General features: G+C 39.4%; 1 protein-coding gene and 1 pseudogene across 2 annotated transcripts in view; one reads left to right on the top strand and one right to left on the bottom strand.

Moving 5' to 3' along the window:
• Positions 1-19999, top strand: part of PEAK1 (pseudopodium enriched atypical kinase 1) — a 190073-nt gene that overhangs the window by 113558 nt on the left and 56516 nt on the right. The gene's annotated exons all lie outside the window — the stretch shown is intronic.
• LOC124508385 (60 kDa heat shock protein, mitochondrial-like) lies at positions 8881-10582 on the bottom strand (annotated as a pseudogene).

Here is a 19999-nt window from a genome sequence, read left to right as displayed (position 1 = left end):
TTCCTTAAGTCCAAATAATAACAAAGCAAGCAGAATAGTAGTAATATATTCCTGGAAAGAGTAGTCTTGTCATAGGTAGTTGAAAGTGGATGATAGAATATTGTGCTCCAGTAGTAATAAAACACATGTATTACAGGTTACTGTTTTATTTAGGAAAAAAGCAATTTAAATAGCACATGGTTGGAGTTACTTATGTCAGATAGTTCTTGCAGATCGATAAATGGCTTCACTCTTCATTGAGTATGGCTGTGGTGTGTTTATCTGCCTCCTGGAAGAGAGAGCCAAGGACTAATTTGGCATCTCTTCTGTGAAATGAGATTCTCTGCTTTGCCTCCATGCCACCGTATGTGGGCTTGAGGGCAGCCCAGGCCCTGTGGCATGGCAGACCCCTTACTATACAGCTTATATTTTCACAGATGTTGTAATGAGCTGGTCATATTTTCCAAATTTTATCAGTTCTTAGTAAGTAACATCCCTGAATCCAAACGATGCAGTTGGTGTGCCCCATTGGTTTCAAATGTAACCATGCACCACAATAACTTGAGGGCTGTTAAAACAGAGATTGCTGGGCCCCACGCCCACAGTTTCTGATGCAGTAGGTCTGGGGTGGTGTGGGTCCTGATAATTTGCACTTCTCACAAGTTCCCCGGTGGTGGTGGTGGTGCTGCTGCTGCTGCTCCTGCTGCTGCTCCTGGGGCTACACTTTGAGAGCCACTGACCTCACCGCCATCCTAAATCTAAAGATATGTGCTGCAGTCTAAGTAAAGCATGTGTGAGGTATTAAGATTTTCTTAGAGGCACCCTGGAATTTTCACATTTCATAATGGCTCAGATTGAGCAGAAAAAGAGGTTTTAAGTAGTGCTTTTTTTTTTATTGTTTGGAAAGTTTTAAAGATACATCATTTGCTTTTTCAATAATTACTTAATTAGATACACCATTGGTATTTACTTAAAGCAACTTTGAAAGGGAAAAACATTACTGTCAAATGTCAGCATTTGTGTTTCCAGCTTGATGGTGGCGGTAATCATTAAATTACCATCCCGCTGTTGGAAGAAATGAAAATTCAAGTTTTTCTATAAGTAATGAAGATACCAAATCCAAACTGTAAGAAATGAAAAATACTTGACTTCAGGCCAAACCCTAAAAGATAAGGGACTTTGTAGAGCCTTTTATTATGGGATTGTTACTAAATTTATTTATTTGACTGTTCAGGTGACATAAATTGAGTATCTTCAGTATGCTGTATATGTGCCATAGGGACAAATAGGGAAAAGATGATCACACTGCTGAAATAACAGGCTTGGGTTTGACTTCACTTTAGCTATTTGTCTGGTTCTTCAGTGTACAGTGACTATAATGATACCTGTCACACACAGTTAATTTGAGGATATAATAGGAAAACACATAAAAGATTTTGCACAGGGTCTGACACACTTTGGGTGCTTTAAGATGTTAGTAGCCCCTCTGCCTTCGATATAATAAATGCTAAAACAATGTATGTGTGTAGCGACACAGAAGCATAAAAGACAGTGATTAGATCAGCTTAGAAAAGACTTCTCTCAGAAAGGAAATACACACCAGGTCTTAAAAGACAGATAGGATTTTTCCCACTGCTTGGGAAAGACATTGTAGGCAAAAGGAACAATATATGCAGAGCCGCAGAGAAGATGATGATGGCAAGCAGAATCAAGACAGGTGGCTGGGGCGTCTGGATGGCCCAGTCGGTTAAGCATCCGACTTCAGCTCAGGTCATGATCTCATGGTTCTTGCATTCGAGCCCTGCATCAGGCTCTGTACTGACAGCCCGGAGCCTGGAGGCTGCTTCAGATTCTGTGTCTCCCTCTCTCACTGCCCCTCCCCCACTCGTGCTCTGTCTCTCTCTTTCAAAAATAAATAAACATTTAAAAAGTTTAAAAAAAAAAAAAAGACAGGTGGCTGGAAAAGGATGACGAAGAGACCAGTGGTTCTTCAAATGTGGTCAAAGCAAGGTCAAATAGTGATCACGCACAAGTCACCACTTTCATAAGACATTATTCTTTTCACTACGTCGACATTTGCACTGGTGGCACAAAAACAATAGTATGTAAAACTACTTACACCTTAACAGAAATCAAAGCCATCACATAATATTGTCCAAATAGTTAAAAAAAAAAAAAAGTTTCACTTAAACATGTCCTTGATGAAGTAGTTTTATTAAATCTCAGCCCTTGAGGCTATGTCTGTTAAGCTCCGTATGATGAAATGGGAAGTATACATGAAGTGCTTCTGCTGCACACCAAAGTGTGATGGCTACCTCAAGGAAGCACACTTGGGAAATAGTTTGAGTTTCAAGATTTGGGTTACAAAGCTGAACTACCCCCCCTCCCCATTTCCATGGACTGCCTTGAAAGAACAAGTGGCTGATCCCCTGTGTCTGGCTATTCAGACTTGAGTGTTTCACAGATATTTTCTCAAGAATGAGCATAGCCTATTACTTAAAGGAAAACAATGGACAGTATTTGTTGTCAATGATAAAATTCAGGCTTTCAAATAAAAGTAAGAATTTTTGAAAACTTGTATCTGCCACCATGACCTTGACAGCTTCCTGATACTTAGAGATTTTTCTGATGAGATTGGTGGTGGTGGCGGTATTTGCATACAAAGGTTTTTTAATATCACATGATGAAATGTGCCAACATTTGGAAGATCTGCATAACCCAGTGAACTGGCAATTTCCAAATGACCTAATGCATGATATTACAAAATTACGCATACGTTGAAACTGCAAATTAGACCAATAGATTTTTATGTAACTGAGTCCAAAAGGTTTATTATTAATGGTTTCAGATTTCACATTGCAAGTAACCTTTAAGGGACTTCTACTTACCAAGTTCTGGTATAGTACCAAGAAGAATATTCATAATTATCTAAAAGTCTATGGGGCGCCTGGGTGGCGCAGTCGGTTAAGCGTCCGACTTCAGCCAGGTCACGATCTCGCGGTCCGTGAGTTCGAGCCCCGCGTCAGGCTCTGGGCTGATGGCTCGGAGCCTGGAGCCTGCTTCCGATTCTGTGTGTCCCTCTCTCTCTGCCCCTCCCCCGTTCATGCTCTGTCTCTCTCTGTCCCAAAAATAAATAAACGTTGAAAAAAAAAAATTTTTAAAGTCTACTGATACACTTCTCCCTTTCCCACCCATATATCTGGATGAGATCAAATTTTTTTCATTACAGTTGACTCTTGAACAACACAGGTTTGAATTGCACAGGTCTACTTATGTGTGGATTTTTCTTAAATACAATACAGTACTGTAAATGTATTTTCTCTTATGATTTTAATACCATTTTCTTTTCTCTAGCTTACTTTAAGAACACATTATATAATAATATATGACATACAAAATATGTGTTAATTGACTATGTTATGAGTAAGGCTTCTGCTCAATAGTAGGCTATTAGTAGTAAGTTTTGGGGGAGTCAAAAGTTATACACAGATTTTTGACTGTACAAGGGACAGTGCCCCTAGCCCCCACATTGTTCAAGGGTTTTAAAGGGTTTTTAAATTTTTTTAAATTATTTTTAAAGGGTTTATTATTTTAAATGAACTAGTAACTATTTTTAAATTTTCTCAATTTTAATTTCTCATATAATGTCAATAGCTACAATTCACATAAGCAAGAGCCCTTGCACTTCTCAATAATTTTTAAGTGTAAAGGAATCCCAAGAACAAAAAACTGGAGAAGTGCTGAGACAAACTGTGAAGAGGCTTGAATGATATGTTGAAATATTTGGCCCTTATCTTGTAGATTTTGTAGCAGAAACAGGTTTTATGGGGGGAAGTATGTGACTTTTTTATTTTTTATTCTTTTAAAGATTTTTTTTTTCAACGTTTATTTATTTTTGGGACAGAGAGAGACAGAGCATGAACGGGGGAGGGGCAGAGAGAGAGGGAGACACAGAATTGGAAACAGGCTCCAGGCTCTGAGCCATCAGCCCAGAGCCTGACGCGGGGCTCGAACTCACGGACCGCGAGATCGTGACCTGGCTGAAGTCGGACGCTTAACCGACTGCGCCACCCAGGCGCCCCTAAAGATTTATTTTTTAAGTAACCTCTACATCCAGTGTGGGGCTTGAATTTACAACCCTGAGATCAAGGGTCACATGTTCCACCGACTGAGCCAGCCAGGTGCCCCAATATTTTTTTAATTTTAATAAATTTTTCTAGCAGTGTCATTGAAAATGGACTGGAAAATGGAAACACTGATGACAAGGATACTAGTCAAATTTGGGCTCCTGTGGAATATATCCACAGGCATCATTTCTATCTGGCTAAGTCTGGATCATGAGGAGTTAATTTAATGGTTATTCTAGTCTGTGATCGGGTGGGAATTCCTCCACTATCATTTTTACGCACACTAGCCTACCTGCCATCTCTGCAGCTCTTTGGGTGTCCATAGCATGGGGAGTAATACTGCATAGGAAGAAAAATGTAAGCACTGGAGTCAGATTCAGATTTGAATTCTATGTATACCACTGGTAGGTGTGTGACTTTTGACTTAACCTCTCTAAGCTAAGGCTTTCCAACCTGTACAGTAGTGATACTAATACCTACCTAACAGAGCTATTATGAGGACTAAATGGATACCTATAAAGCATCTAGCACAGTATCTAGGAATAGGGTTGGCCTCTTTACAAATTCTGTTTAGGGCACCATAATTTAAGATGATCCTTGCTGAATGTCTTGCCTCTGCAGTCTGTTTTTAGAACAGCCAAGTGTTCTTTCTTAAACATAAATCCAGTCATAAGCCCAAACTGCAGAAAGCCCTGTATATGTGACCTTTGTCTACTTGTTTAATTTTACTTACTCTCTTGCTCATGAACCCCAGTTATTCTGGCTTCCTTTCTTTCTGAGGGCCTTGTTGATAATGTTGACCATGAAGTGAATACTACAGGATTACCTTTTAAGGGATACCATCTTAAAATGGGTCCTTTTATTTATTTCCATTTTATTTTAAAGTTTTTGTGAAAGAAAATTTTAAACATATACAAAAGTAGATAAATTAGTAAAATGAACTACCATTTACCCCAAACCCACATTTCCAACAGTTACCAATTTATGGCCAATCTTGTTTCATCTATAACCTTTTCTTCTTCCCCACATTATTTTGAAGCAAATCCCAGACATTGCATTTGTAAATGTTTCAGTATGTATCACTAAAAGTTAAAATCCTTTCTTTCCTTTCCTTCCTTCCTTCCTTCCTTCCTTCCTTCCTTCCTTCCTTCCTTCCTTTGCTTCCTTTGCTTCCTTCTTTCCTTTTCCATCCTGACCATATACCAGAAAGGATTCTGTAAACTTTAATGGCTAACTCCTGGCTAAATGGCATCTGGTATCCAGATTTTAAATACTGGGTATATTCTGATAACTCCATCCCTGACCTACCCCATGATTCACATGCTTATCCACTTGATATCTCCACTTGAACATCAAATGGACCTCTCAAATGAGGCATGTCCAAAACAGAATTCTTGATTTTTCCCTCCAAATCTATTCCATCCCAAGTCTTCCCTTCTTGGTAAATGATCCCACCATCCATCCAGTTGCTTATTCCAAAAAGTAGGGGTCATCCTTGATCCTTCTCTTCCCCACACCCCCTACATAGAAAATATCGGCAAGTCTTGTTAACTCATCCTCTAGAATAATACATCCCAAATCTGTTTACTTCTTTCCATCTCTGCTTCTACCACTGTGGTCCAAACCACCATCATCTCACCTGATTTACTAAAGTATTTTCCTAATTTATTTCCCTGCTTTAATCTCTTGCCTTTTCTAATCTAGTCTCTCTAGGATAGCTAAGTAGCCAAGTACTCTTTTTCAAATCAAATCGCATAGTGTCAACACAGTGAAGAAAGTCCCTACATAATATGACCTCTGCCTACTGTCTACCTATTTAACCTATCTCCTGTTCATCCCCTTGTTCACAAACTTCTCACAATAGTTTTCTTTCTGTTCTTCATACGTGCCAAACATAACCCCTTTTTTGATCAGCTACTCACTCTCTTTGGCATGCTTTCTTCAGATTTTTGTATGGCAAGCTCCTTGTCATTCAGCTCTCAATTTAAGTGTCACTTCCCCAGGAAAATTTTAACTGACTTCCCCATCTTAAGAAACTTCCCCTACCTTCAGTCACTCCCCATTACATCATCCTTTTTTATCTTTGATTTATTCACGTGTTTATCACTTTTTCCCCCCCACTATTCTGTCTTCATTTTACTCCTCCCTTCTGGATTCAGTTTCCGTTTAGTAGTCTTTTCAGTAAACTGTGTGGTAAATTCTAAAATCATCTTGATTTCATAATTGGTAGGCAGTATCTTTTGCCAATCACATGTCCTTAAAAATTTAGTTGAAAACATTTTTTCTAATCAGTTACAAAAACTTAGTGCCTAAGAAAATAACTGTAATTCACCCAAAATAACTTTAATACTTCCAGACAAAGTTAAGGATCTCATTTGCCCACTGAAGGGTCTCTTTTGGCTAACCTTTCCAGCTTCACCAGCCCTGAACATCCTGTTCCTAATTAGCAAAGCCCCCCAGTGTATCATGTAAGTCTGGTTTCTCTGAGACTCCCAGAAACATCTCAGGAATTCAGCTGTGCCTCACACTGCTGAGATTCTGTCCAAACCTCTGCCAACTTCTGTTTTGGACAGGGAGATAAGGTTTGGCACACCTTTGCTGCCTTAGGAATGCCATTCATCTGTATTAGCCTTCCTCTATCCTTCCAAGATCTTTTTTTATCTTCTTAGAACCCATAGAACTAAGCTATATTCCTTAGTAATCCAGGAGTCAATTCTAGGAACCTTCTAATCCACTCCAGGGTTCAAGGATATATAGAAGAAGTTGGAGAACTATGGCCTATAGGCCAAATCCAACCTGTCACCCCTTTCTGTAAATCAAGTTTTATTGGAAAACAGCCACACTCATCCATTTGCATGTTGTCTATGGCTACTTTTGCACTATAACAGCAGCCTTAGGTGCAACAGACACCATGTAGCCTGTAAAGCCTAAACTATTTACTATCTGACTCTTCACAGAAAAAGTTGACTGAGCCTCTGAACTAAGCTGTAATAAATACCTGATTTGTCTCTGGTTTTCAGGCATACTAGTGGCCTATGTCCATTCTAGCCAAACACTATACAGGTTTGCTACTCACTAAAGTACCCAAAGTCTGGGCCTCTTTATAGACATATGTGTATGCACATATAGTATGGAAAAAGAAAGTCTGAGCACTTTTCAGAATGTGGTAGAATGTAACGTCCTTCTCTTTCTGTAAAGTTAGAAGCTTAAGGTTTTTTTTTAATGCTTATGCTCCAGTTATATCTTAATTTGCATTATCTCTATTCTTTGCTAAGAGAACCCTATCAAAGTCATCTTTTCATGCCTAGGACCCGAATGGCCTCTGAAAATCAAATTCCTGCTTCTCATAAAGAAAAAAAAAATTGGAGAGAGAAGCTGAAAATAGCTGCTTGCTCTCCTGATCATATATTCTTTGCTCTAAAGAAACTTCTGGACTATAAGCATTTATTTATAAAGATCACATCTACATTTGCTGACATACGGTTCTTAAAGTTAGATGAGTTCATAAAGTCCTTACTATTGAACTTTTAAGTAATCCTTTTAGAGAAAACTGATATCTCACTCTATCCTAATCACAGAATGATGCAGAATAGTTGTGTTTATGTGCACCATGATAGGGTGGTTTTCAGACAGCTTTACATTCCTTTCCTTCTGGAAGGTGATAAAACTCCAGAGAAGTAAGCCGCCTTGCTTAGAGTTTCATAATGAATATGTTCCCAAGTAAAGAATGCAGCTGAGACTTCCCTCACTTACTGGGTCAGTTTTGTTTCCTTGTTCGCCTAATGAATCCAAAGCTAAATACCAATATCTTATTATATAATTTTTTTGTTTTATTTTTTGTTTTTTTTCTGATATAATTTATTTCAAGTTGGCTAACATACAGTGTATACAATGTGCTCTTGGTTTTGGGGATAGATTTCTGTGATTCATCGCTTACATACAACACCCAGTGCTCATCCCAACAAGTGCCCTTCTCAATGCCCATCACCCATTTTCCCCTCTCCCCCGCCCCCTCATCAACCCTCAGTTTGTTCTCTGTGTGTAAGAGTCTCTTATGGTTTGCCTCCCTCTCTGTTTGAAAATTTTTTCCCCTTCCCTTCCTCCATGGTCTTCTGTTAAGTTTCTCAAGTGCCACATATGAGTGAAAACATGATATCTGTCTTTCTCTGACTAACTTATTTCACTTAGCATAATACCCTCCAGGTCCATCCACATTGCTGCAGATGGCATGATTTTATTCTTTTTCATTGCCAAGTAGTAGTCCATTGTATATATAAACCACATGTACTATATAATTCTTTTTTTTTTAACTTTAAACAAATTTTTATTACACAAAGGTTGTCACATAATTGGACATTTCTCTACTTTGTACACAATTAGTCTTACTCTCCACAGAAAGGCTCCTTCTTTTCATCTGGTAATGGCAAACACTAAAATCCTGATTTTAACAGAATAGTAGTAAAAATGCCTCGGTGATTTAAGTTGAAAGCAGTACATTGGTACATGGCTCTTGCATTCAGTTATCAGGAATGTACAAATGTCTTTTCAAAAATACAAAATAAATTATCTGTAGGCATGGACAATGACAGCAGTAAACCATTATATGTCGTCAACTGAAACCAGTAATTGATGGTTATAGTGATTTTCTTAGCCATCAGCCAGCCTTTTCTTCAGTCGTTTCCTTCAGCTGACTTCTCTGAAGTTATTGTTGAGGAGCACTGCCTTGAGCTTCCTCTCACAGTTCATTAATAATGGTAAAGCACTATTCTAGGAATTAGAACATGCCATCTCCCATACCACCTCCCATTCCACCTATTCCGCCCATTCCAGTGTCCTTCTCTTCCTTAGGAATTTCGGTGACTACAACTTCTGTTGTAGTTAACAGAGAGGCCACTCCAGCAGCATCCAATAAAGCAGTTCTTACAATCTTAGTTGGATCAATGATTCCCTTTTCTACCGTATTCACAAAATCTCCAAGCATAGCATTATAACCAACTTCTGAGGAACTCTGCATAATTTTCTCAACTATCAATGATCCTTCAACACCTGCATTCTTAGCAATGGTCATTGCAGGAATTTTGAGGGTTCTCTTAATGATTTCTATACCAATTTTTTGATTCATTAGCTGGTGTTATTGAATCCAAGGCTGGAATGCACCAAAGCAGGGCACAAGCCCCTCCCAGAACAATGCCTTCTTCAACAGCAGCTCTGGTAGCATTGAGGGTATCTGTAACTTTGTCTTTCTTTTCATTCACTTCAGCATCACTTGTGCCACCAACCTTCAGCACAGCTACTCCCTCTGAGAGTTTTGCCAGATGTTCATTCAGCCTTTCCTTTTCATATTCACTAGTTGTGATATTTATTCAATGATTTCTTGGATACAGTTTGAGCCTTGTCACCTTTTCCTTTTAAGAGCATGGCATCATCTTTGGTCACAATGACCTCTCCAACTTTTCCTAAGTCATGAGGCTGAACATCTTCAAGATTTAGAGTCAACCCTTCTCCAAACACAGCACCACCAGTAGCAATAGCCATATCTTTAAGCTGATTCTTTCTATTGTCAACAAAACCTGGAACTTTGACAGCTACAACCTGAAGACCAACTTTTAGCCTATTCAAAACAAGTATACTCAATGCTTCTCCATCAACATCTTCAGCAATTATGAAGGGCTTATGGTGAGCATTGGCAATTTCAAGAGCAGGTACAATGGATGGACACTAGAAATTTTCTTTTCACTCAACAGAACACAAGCATCTTGGAATTCACATTCCTGCCCTTTTGATGTATTAGTAAAGTATGGAGAAATATAACCTTGATCAAACTTCATGCCTTCAATAATTTCTAATTCATCATTTAGTGTTTTTCCATCCTTTACTGTGATGACAACCTGTCTTCCAACCTTTTTCATTGCATCAGAAATGATGTTGCCAATTTCTTTGTCTCCATTTGCAGAAATGGTAGCAACCTGAGCAGTTTCTTCAGGGGTTGTCACAGGTTTAGACTGCTTCTTAAGTTCAGCAATTACAGCGTCAACAGCTAACATCACACCTCTCCTGATTTCCACTGGATTAGCACCTTTGCTAATCTTCTCAAAGCTTTCCTTGGCAATAGAGCGTGCCAGGACAGTAGCAGTAGTGGTGCCATCTTCAGCCTCTTCATTTGTGTTATTGGCAATGTCTTGAACAAGTTTAGCACCAATATTTTCATATTTATCTTTTAAGTCAATTGGCTTTGCAACAGTCACACCATCTGTTGTTACTTTGGGACTGCCCCAACTCTTTTCAGTAATCACTGTTATTCCCTTTGGCCCCATAGTAACAGCTACAGCATCAGCTAAAAGGTCTACACCTTGAAGCGTTAAGGCTCAGGCATCTGCACCAAATTTTACATCTTTGGTATAAGCCTGAGTGAGATGAGGAGCCAGTGCCCTGGACACTGGTCTAATTTGGCAAAGGACTGTGGGTAATCAAAGCATTTCTGCGGGGCAGCGGCAGGGCGCTGAGGCAGGCCATCGGAGGCAAGGAAGGGGCACTATATAATTCTTAAAACACTTTCACTCACATTATCTCATTTGTCCCAACATCTATGACAGTGCATGCTTCTTCCTATTTTATAAGACAGAGAAACAGGCTCAGTGACATTCCCAGGGCCACTCTGCAAGCAGGTAGCAGAGCCAGACTCTGACTTTAGAGGTGTTTGACCCCTAGGTGATTTTTGTTGCACTCTTGGTGGTGGTTGTTGAGTCTGTTGGTGTCTGCCATGTCTTTTATAAAGCCAGCCTGAGTGCAAGAAGGTAAGTCTGTGACCAGTAAGGGATGTGTACTGATTCACTGAGCTGTCAAGCAGTCTTAAAGTACTCAACATTGGCACAGTTGAACATAGTTGTTCACTCTCTTAAAAGCACTTTATTTGAATTTCCTAATTAATACACACTCCTATAAATGTCACCACAGTCATTTTTTAGATGAATAATGGGAGACAGGGACCGAGAAGCAGTGGTACAGACCTGAAATGAAATTTGAGTTTCTAATTTCCAGGCCTGTATTCAGACCTCTAAGCCACAGTTTGAGCCAGTGATTATTTAACATAATTGTAGTAGGTATTGATTAGAGTCATCAGGTAATAATATTTAAAAGTTTAATTCCAGGACAAGCAGTTTGTCCTCATATGGTGCTTCTATAATGGTGATTTGTTAATAGCAGGGAGAAAGCCTTGCCTGAAAAAAACAACACAATGACAGCAGTGCACGCTGATAGCTCCCACCCCCACTCCTAGTTCTTATGTGGGGATATAGACTCAGGAATCAGTCGTTGACCTTTCTGTGCTGCTGGCACATGGATGTAGCTCCACTCTGCATCAGGGAGATGTCCTGTTCCACACTAGAACCTGTAGAGGATCCTAGTAATACTCTTCTCCAGTGCCTTGCTGTCCAGATCCCATGTGATTTGACTTATTCAGCACCTGTTTACTGAGTGTTTGCTATAATCTCAGTCCCTTTATATTAATCTGCTCAGGCTACCTTAAAATACCACAGACTGGCCAGTTTACTTACAAGTATACAATCTTATCTGACAGGGCCCTACCCTTATCACCTCATTTAATCTAATTATTTCCTTGGAGGCCCCATCTCCAATATAGTCACACTGGGGTTTAGGGGCTTCAACATATGAATTTGGGGGGAACACAAACGTTCATCCAGAACACCTGTTATGGGTGTTCAGAGAAGGAAGAGTCCCTGCAGACCCAAAGATGTTGTGAGCAGTGTGAGACCTGAGTAGTCTTTAGTGACTGGCTGGGTTTGAAATATATGGAAAGAAAAAGGGAGGGAACTCTAGGAAGGGAAAGTAGGTTCAGCAAAGATGGAGAATGTGGTATCCAAGGGACAGGGAATTATGATGTAGAAATACGTTGGTTTGTGTGAAGCTGAAGGATTGTGTATTAGAAAATTTGAAATAAAGAGGCTCTTAAATACTGAAAACAAACTGAGTGTTGATGGGGGGTGGGGGAGAAGAGAAAGTGGGTGATGGGCATTAAGGAGGGCACCTGTTGAGATGAGCACTGGGTATTGTATGGAAACCAATTTGACTATAAATTATATCTAATATAAAATTTTTTTTTAAAAAAAAGAAAATTTGAAATAAGGATGGAAACATACATTGCAGCCTCATTGTGAAAGGCCTTGAAGGCCTGCAGGTAGTCCAGACATGACCCTGATGGGTCACAAGGATGTAGAACAGAGGATCACTAGAACAAAATAGAGATTTTAGGTGAGCATTTTGTGCTCACCTCTGTCCTCTTTTGATACAAGGAACTGAGGTAGTGCTGCATGTTGGGAGACTTGACCTATTACTGCTTCTTACTTTCAGAGGAGACTTTCTCCAGCCAGGGCTTCAAGTAAGAACCGTAAATATCATACTAGGCCAAATCCCTGTTTCCTAACATTTTGTGAGTTTGTATAATTGTATTCCAAGAATAAATCTCAGAGGGTAAGGATTGGTTCCAAAATACCCCCTCCCTTTTTTTTTTAAAGAGCCCATTATGAATCTCTCATCTGTGACTACTTAAATTATTTTATTTCCCCTTTCTACTATATCACTTCTGAGCAGTGATGCTCCTGACTTAAAATTTTCTTACTCACTTTTTGCACATTGTTTCTTTTATACTTATTGCCCTGGTCTCTCTGGTGGGGAGGGAGGCTATAAAATAGTTTCTCAGAGTGTGGGCCTAGGACCAACTGTGTTAGAATCTCCTAGAGCAATTATATAAATGCAGATTCCCAGGCCATACCCCAGAGCTGTTAAATCATTCCCTAGAGGTGGGAGCCACAAATCTGCATCTTTAGCAAGTTCCCAAGGTAATTCTTAGACACATTAAAGTCTGGTAACAATTGGTATAGTATTTTAGAACACTGACCTTGAAGTCACTCAGACCTGAATTTCAATCCTGCTTTTACCACTTATTAGCTCTGTCATCTTGGACAAGTTACTTGAGCTCTGATTCTAGTTACCTCATGTATAAACTGAGAAGCAGAATAGTGTCTCTGTTTAGAGCACAGACCCTAGAGTTGAACTGCTGGGCTTTAATCTCAACTCTATCAGTTAGCAGCTGTGTTATCTGAGGCAAATGACTTAACCTGTCTGGACTATAATTTCTTCATTTGTAAAACAGATAATAATATGTCTAGTGCATTGTTGTGAGACTTAAAATAATTTATGTAGAAGGTTAGAAGGGGGATGGTTTTTGCCTCACTCCTCCCTGCCCCAGGCATTGACAATGTCTGCAGACTATTTGGTCATGTGACTAGGGAAGGAGGGAGTGGTTCCAACATGTGAGTAGAGGCTAGAGATGCTAGTGTGATCCTACTATGTACAGGATATCCCTCCACTACAAAGTATTATCTGGTCCAAAATGTCAGTAGTGCCACTTTAGAGAAACATGACTTAGAACAGGCACATAATAAGTACTATATAAGTTTTGGCTACTATTATGATTCCCTTGTTGTAGGAATAGCAAGCCTTACTTGGAGTGTTATTGTTAGAAGACAGATATAGATATAGATGTATAGTTTTTTTTTTTTTTTTTTTGAGAGAGAGAGAGAGAGAGAAAGAGAGAGAGAAACACAACAGGGGAGGGCGGCAGAGGGAGCAAGAAGGAGAATCTTAAGCATGCTCCACACCCAGCATGGAGCTTGACACAGGACTTAATGTCGCTATATGAGATCATGACCTGAGCCAAAATCAAGAGTTGGTCACTTAACCAACTGAGCTACCCAGACGGCCCAGGAAATATATATTTAAGTACAGTACCAAGAGCTCAACAAATGCAGAGGCGATGGTGGTGATGTATGTATAAACACAGTCTTTCTTTACCAAAGCAGCTCCTCTTTAAAGACATCCTTTTGCAGGGCACCTAGGTTGGCTCAGTCGGTTAAGTGTCCAACTCTTGGTTTTGGCCCAGGGCATGATCTCACAGTTTCATGAGTTCAAGCCCCACATCCAGCTCCGCACTGACAGCACAGAGCCTGCTTGGGATTCTCTCTCTCTGCCCCTCCCCTGCTCACGCTCTTTCTCAAAATAAAAATAAATAAAAATCCTTTTGCAATGTAAATACTTCGTTTAGAATTTTTCGAAAGTAGAGCAATAATAGCTGTATTCTTTTGAAAACACTCTACTTCATCTTCATAAGCATTTATTGTTGAGTCTTTACAGTATATCAAGCTTGCCTTATGGTGCCAGTGTGGTGGATGTCAGAGTAGGAGAGTATCCAGTTCAGATCCTGACTCTACTACCGAAGTTTCCTTATAATCTTGGGCAGGTCACTTCACTGCTCTCAATCTCAGTTCCCCCATCTGTAAAATGAAAGCAATTACATCTACCTCCTGAGATGTTTTCGTGAATTAAATGGAAAAGTGTGTGGCTTGTACAGTGTCAAGTAGGAATAGGCTCTGAGTGGTTTTGGTTCCCATGTCCTCCTTGAGCCCCCAATGTTTTTAGAGAGTTTAGTATACAAAATCATCTCCATCCTCTGACTTGAAGGGCAGATGGACAGTTGAGGGAGATAAGAGGAGGGTGGGAAAATGTGTAGTGACTTGCTTCTCCAGTGTTTCTGGGCATGGGTAAAAAGTCAAGGACCCAAAAAATGACTTCCATATCCTCCCTAGGGTAGTTCTAGTAGAAAGGCCTGCATTTTCTTTTCATATCTTGCTTTTTCAGGAAATATACATCAGTATCTCACACCATTCTTTAGAAGTGAGCCAAGGCCTAAATGGTGATACTGAGAAGCTCCTTCTATAACCCTGTTATTGAAAAAGACAGCCACCTTTTATTGCTTTTTTCCAAGATTAATTTATCTTTTCTGTTAATTTGCACAGATAGTATTCTGACTTTGTATTTCATACAATTTTAAAACTGTAATTTTTATTGGCATTATGAAGATGACAGTGATTTACAGTGGCCTGTGTTTTTATCTACTTCACTGTCTTGCGGTCTAGTGCCTAAAGACACTTTTAATTTGCTATTCACATCTGTTTAAAAAAAGAAGTGAAACCATGCAGTATCTGAAAATTAGAGTCTATTCAAGACCTTGCACGTGGCTGCCAGTCTTCCCCATTCTAAGACCTAGCCACTTCGTTCACCAGTAAGAGTTGGTGTGTTTGACCAGACTCTGTTAGACATATTAGCAGGAGCTCATCAGATCTCAGTTAAAGGTTAATCTCAGTTCAGGAGAAGTTTGAAGTTTTCAGTTAAAGACCACAGAAGGCTTAGTGGAAAATTGGAGACACTAAGATAGTGATCAATGGACACAACACTTTTCTACCTGAGAATGCCAGTAATTGGAAAGTGTAGCAAAATCAAGTTGAAGACCTGAAAACTAAGATAGGATTAAGAAATGTCACATTGGCGGGGCGTACAGGGACAGAAAAATGGAGTTTGCTTCCAATAGATTGAAGGTGTGGGGTTTGATAACTTTGAACTCTCCTCATGTGTTAGTATATATTCCATTTCTGCAAAAGTCCATCATCCCCAGCAACCCCAGAAATCAGCAGGTCTGAAACAGTTAACAAAACTATGAAATGCTATCTCTGGATATGCTTTGATTTGAATTTTAGGAATAAAAAGAGGTTTTAAAAATCACACATTTGTTGGGGCGCCTGGGTGGCGCAGTCGGTTAAGCGTCCGACTTCAGCCAGGTCACGATCTCGCGGTCTGTGAGTTCGAGCCCCGCGTCAGGCTCTGGGCTGATGGCTCAGAGCCTGGAGCCTGTTTCCGATTCTGTGTCTCCCTCTCTCTCTGCCCCTCCCCCGTTCATGCTCTGTCTCTCTCTGTCCCAAAAATAAATAAACGTTGAAAAAAAAAATTAAAAAAAAAATCACACATTTGTTTATTGGCTGTCTTAGGCAAATAGAGACAAATGTCATTGCCGAAGAGAGCTGGCAAATGGGAATTTAGAATACCATTTGCCCAAAGAGGCAGATGGTCTCTGTAGAAGCCTGATTTCGTTTATGGTCCCTTCTGAAGCTGAATGAAGGTAGTTGAATTTGAAGATAAAGTTGAACTGAAATTGTGGAAATACTTGGATACATAAAGGACTCTAATGTAGAATTTGATTTGCGTTTTAAAAAGTGCATTTAGACATTTAACAGAATTTTTACAAAAATTTGTCTTCAACGGATTTGCCAGGGAAAAAACAAGATTATTTCGTTTGATGGTGTAATGATTAATCCTACCACCTGGGTAAGCCAAGTGAGCTTCCCACAGGAGATGGCTTATGCAGCTTTGAATTATGTATGAATACTGTAGACTGATGAGAGCTAACCTTACCAAGGGATTCATTTGTAGAACAGACAAATCTGTAACAGTGTTACAGTTTCCTTTGAACACCTTAAGTTCATTCTCCACATTCAGAAAATGAGAATTCTTTGTGGAGATTATGATGTGATTTTTTTTGAAGTGTCAGGTCAAACATACCAAATCTCAATTACAAATTGGTCATTAATGAAAAAGTCGGTCAAAGAGTTTGAGGTACCAGCAAACTTGTGTTGTCTTCCATCATGAATGCAGAGTGGATGCTGAGGGTCCAGTAAAAGAGCAGGCTAAGTCTGGTTTGACTCAACCTGACAATTAAGGACCTAGAAGTCAACACCATAGTAATCATAGACATTCCTCATAGCACTATAGAACTAGGGATTGTTTCAACATGAATTTAAATAGTAGAAATAGAAAAGTGCTAACTTCCTCTTTGTGAGCCATATACCAGTTAACAATTCTGTTTTATAGTAATGAATATCAAATTGTACTTACCTGGAAAAAAAATCTAGTTATCCTGGTCATGTTTGTTATTTCAAGATATGCTAAGATATAGTGTATTAGAAATTCTAGTAGCTTTTTTGTAATTTCATTTTGAAGATTTTTTTTACCTTCTGTCTCATGGATGAAATGGGGGAAATTTTCATTTTCTTTATTATCTCCTTCCTGATGCTGTCCTCTAGTTTGTACAGAGGATCAAGTAATCAGAACCTGAGTTCTCTGATTCCCATTTTGGTGTTTTCCCTATTATCTTAAACATTTCTCGACAAAATATTGGTGGTGAACTATTTTGTTAGGAGATAAAGTTTGTATCTAGGAAAGTGTCATTTTACTATTCGGGAGGGTTTTCTGATTTTATATCTATGAAAGAAATCAATGGTGAAAAATTATATTCCCTTATAAAATTAATATGCCTTAGATAACTTGTCAGATTTTTACTTCCTTCTTTCTTCCTAGACAATTTGTCTATTGATAAATAGTGTCTGAGTCAACCTTCTCTGATGCTGTTCTCAATTCTTTTTCATTTTTTAGTCCTAGCATGTTACCACTTCTAAGCTTGAACTCTCAAAACCTCTCCCTTTCCCATCTCTTTTACCATTTTCATCATACAAAGAGGTGTTCTTCTCTCAAGCATTAGGATGTGACATACCATTGATGCATTTTTTTAAAAAAAACATCCTTCCTTTTAGACCTTGCTGTCACAGTAAATGCCGATCTTAGCATCCATTCGCAATTCCTTGTGATTTTACTTTCATCAATTCTCTTTGTGTAGTTCTTGATAGCTGATGATTATTTTAATTGGTGGTTTAATATGCCAGTGTACTTATTTTAACATGTGCTTATGAAAACTAATCTTTATGTGGAATATAGATTGTGTTGTGCTGGTCCTCAAAGAGTTAATAAAACTAGTTTTCACTTTGCTTAGTTTCCCAGAGGTAGTTTGGCACATTTCCCAGACCAAACCCATAAGGTAAAGGTCAAGGTGCAGTGGATGATATTAAGGTGCAGAATTCGAAACTTGTATCTTACTTGTAGTCCTCCTGAGCTCAGTTGGACCTCGGGTACATCAGAGCTTTAGAACATGATTAACAGACCAAAGAAGGCCCTGTAGAATATCCTTTAATGGGGAATTGTATGAGTGAGTACAGTGGGTGAGTCTTTTACATTTCTTACTTTTTAACATCCATATTTTGTTTTGAGAAGCCCTTAAGAGCACAGAGCTGTGTTTCATGTATGTGGGAACAGGCCCAGGGAATTCCTCACAGTTTAACAGCAGCAAACTCTTGCTGTGGTTTTCACAATAGCTGAGGCTCATTGTACATAGCCCGTTCCTTGGGAGGAAAACAGACAGGTGAGTGTAGAGTTGTGGTTTCTGAACCAACCTTTACCAAGCCTTTTTGATAATGGAAAAGAGAGCTTTCTGGTAACAATGAGGAGATTGGGTGAAGAAGGAGAAAAGGCAAGAGCAAGTTTGTGGAGATGAGGAGCCTAAAAACCACATTTTAGGGAATATCTTAAATTGACTCTGAGAAGAGAATGTCCCTTTATATTTATTGCTCTGAAATCAGAAATGGTTTATATGAACTTTTGCCCAGTAAACATCATTTTCCTTCTCCTGCAGCATGTTGATAACTACTTAGTGATCTACATTAAGTGGTGTCCAAGAGAGTCTCAGAAATGTCACTTTCCTTTGTCTTTACTAATGAATGGAAGTAGAGGCCTCTTCTTACCTTAGTTTTATGATCCCTATTATGAGAAACTAGTTTTGTTTGCAGCCCTTCTTTTGGGTTGATGACATAGAGCAGTCCATTTAGAGGCAGCATGCTTTTACTGTGTGAGGCCTCCTTTACATGAACCACCCTACTGGCTGCTGGTAGAGTGGTGCCTTACCAGTGGTGCTTTTCCACTTTACCACTGTCCCTGAGAGTGGTACCATAAAGGAACCATAAAGGATCCTCTAGCTCATTGCTCACTCCCAGTGTATAGACACCTCTGGCTCTGCCAGTTTTGAAGGAGTATTTTTGAAGTTGAATATCCAGCAGACTTCAAGGCCTGTTTTCTGTTCAGACACATGCATAATTTCCATAATGAAAGATTGATAAGAAGGTACTGCTTCTTCAGATCTACTCCCTCAAATCCACAGGTGATATATGTTCTGATGGCACATGATCAAACAAAGTGCCTCTTTTAAAGAACTTGTAAATATCACCATGATTCACTGCCAATTGAAAATCCAGAAATAACATGTAAACAGTATGTAGGATATTTGCCTCTTTCTCTTTGCCCGCTAAAAAAAAATAATACAGGAAGAAGAGTTGGTGAGTATATGACAGTCTAAGAACACTTTCAGAAACCATTAAAAATGCTTGATTTCTGGGGCGCCTGGGTGGCGCAGTCGGTTAAGCGTCCGACTTCAGCCAGGTCACGATCTCGCGGTCCGTGAGTTCGAGCCCCGCGTCGGGCTCTGGGCTGATGGCTCAGAGCCTGGAGCCTGTTTCCGATTCTGTGTCTCCCTCTCTCTCTTCCCCTCCCCCGTTCATGCTCTGTCTCTCTCTGTCCCAAAAATAAATAAACGTTGGGAAAAAAAAAATGCTTGATTTCGAATTTATTTTGTTGGATAGCTCAGTGAGATTTCCTAACTAGGCCAGTTTTTTCTACCAACGTTTAATGACCATTTCATCCCCTTGTACTTAATAGCAACAGAATAGATAGGTCAGGTAGAATGGAACTGGGGAAGAGCTAGCTATATGCAAATGAGCAGGCGGCAGTGAAACAAGATTGGAAACACAGAGTGTTATGGATATGCCACATTGTGGTATGTGGCTAATAGGATATTTCAGATTCATTTTAATAGGTAAGATTAACTAGAATGCAGAACTTTCTTTTCCATTTGCCTTGCTGCTGCATGCATGCATGCAGGCAAAGGTTGATGCTTCTGTCCTCCTGGCAACAAGACTGTCCTGGCCTCAGTTTACCTACTAAGACATTTGCTTAACGTCCTTATTTAGTCTAATCTCAACTTGATTCCTGATCCTTTACTAAATACTTTAGTGTGTAGTAAATACTATATACTAAATAAAGTAAAT

This window comes from Lynx rufus, unplaced genomic scaffold (assembly GCF_022079265.1).
Source record: "Lynx rufus isolate CCGP_SWC_20201006 ecotype Redwood Valley unplaced genomic scaffold, mLynRuf1.p SCAF_13, whole genome shotgun sequence".
Lineage (NCBI taxonomy): Eukaryota > Metazoa > Chordata > Mammalia > Carnivora > Felidae > Lynx > Lynx rufus.
This window is presented reverse-complemented; position numbering and strand designations above follow the sequence as displayed.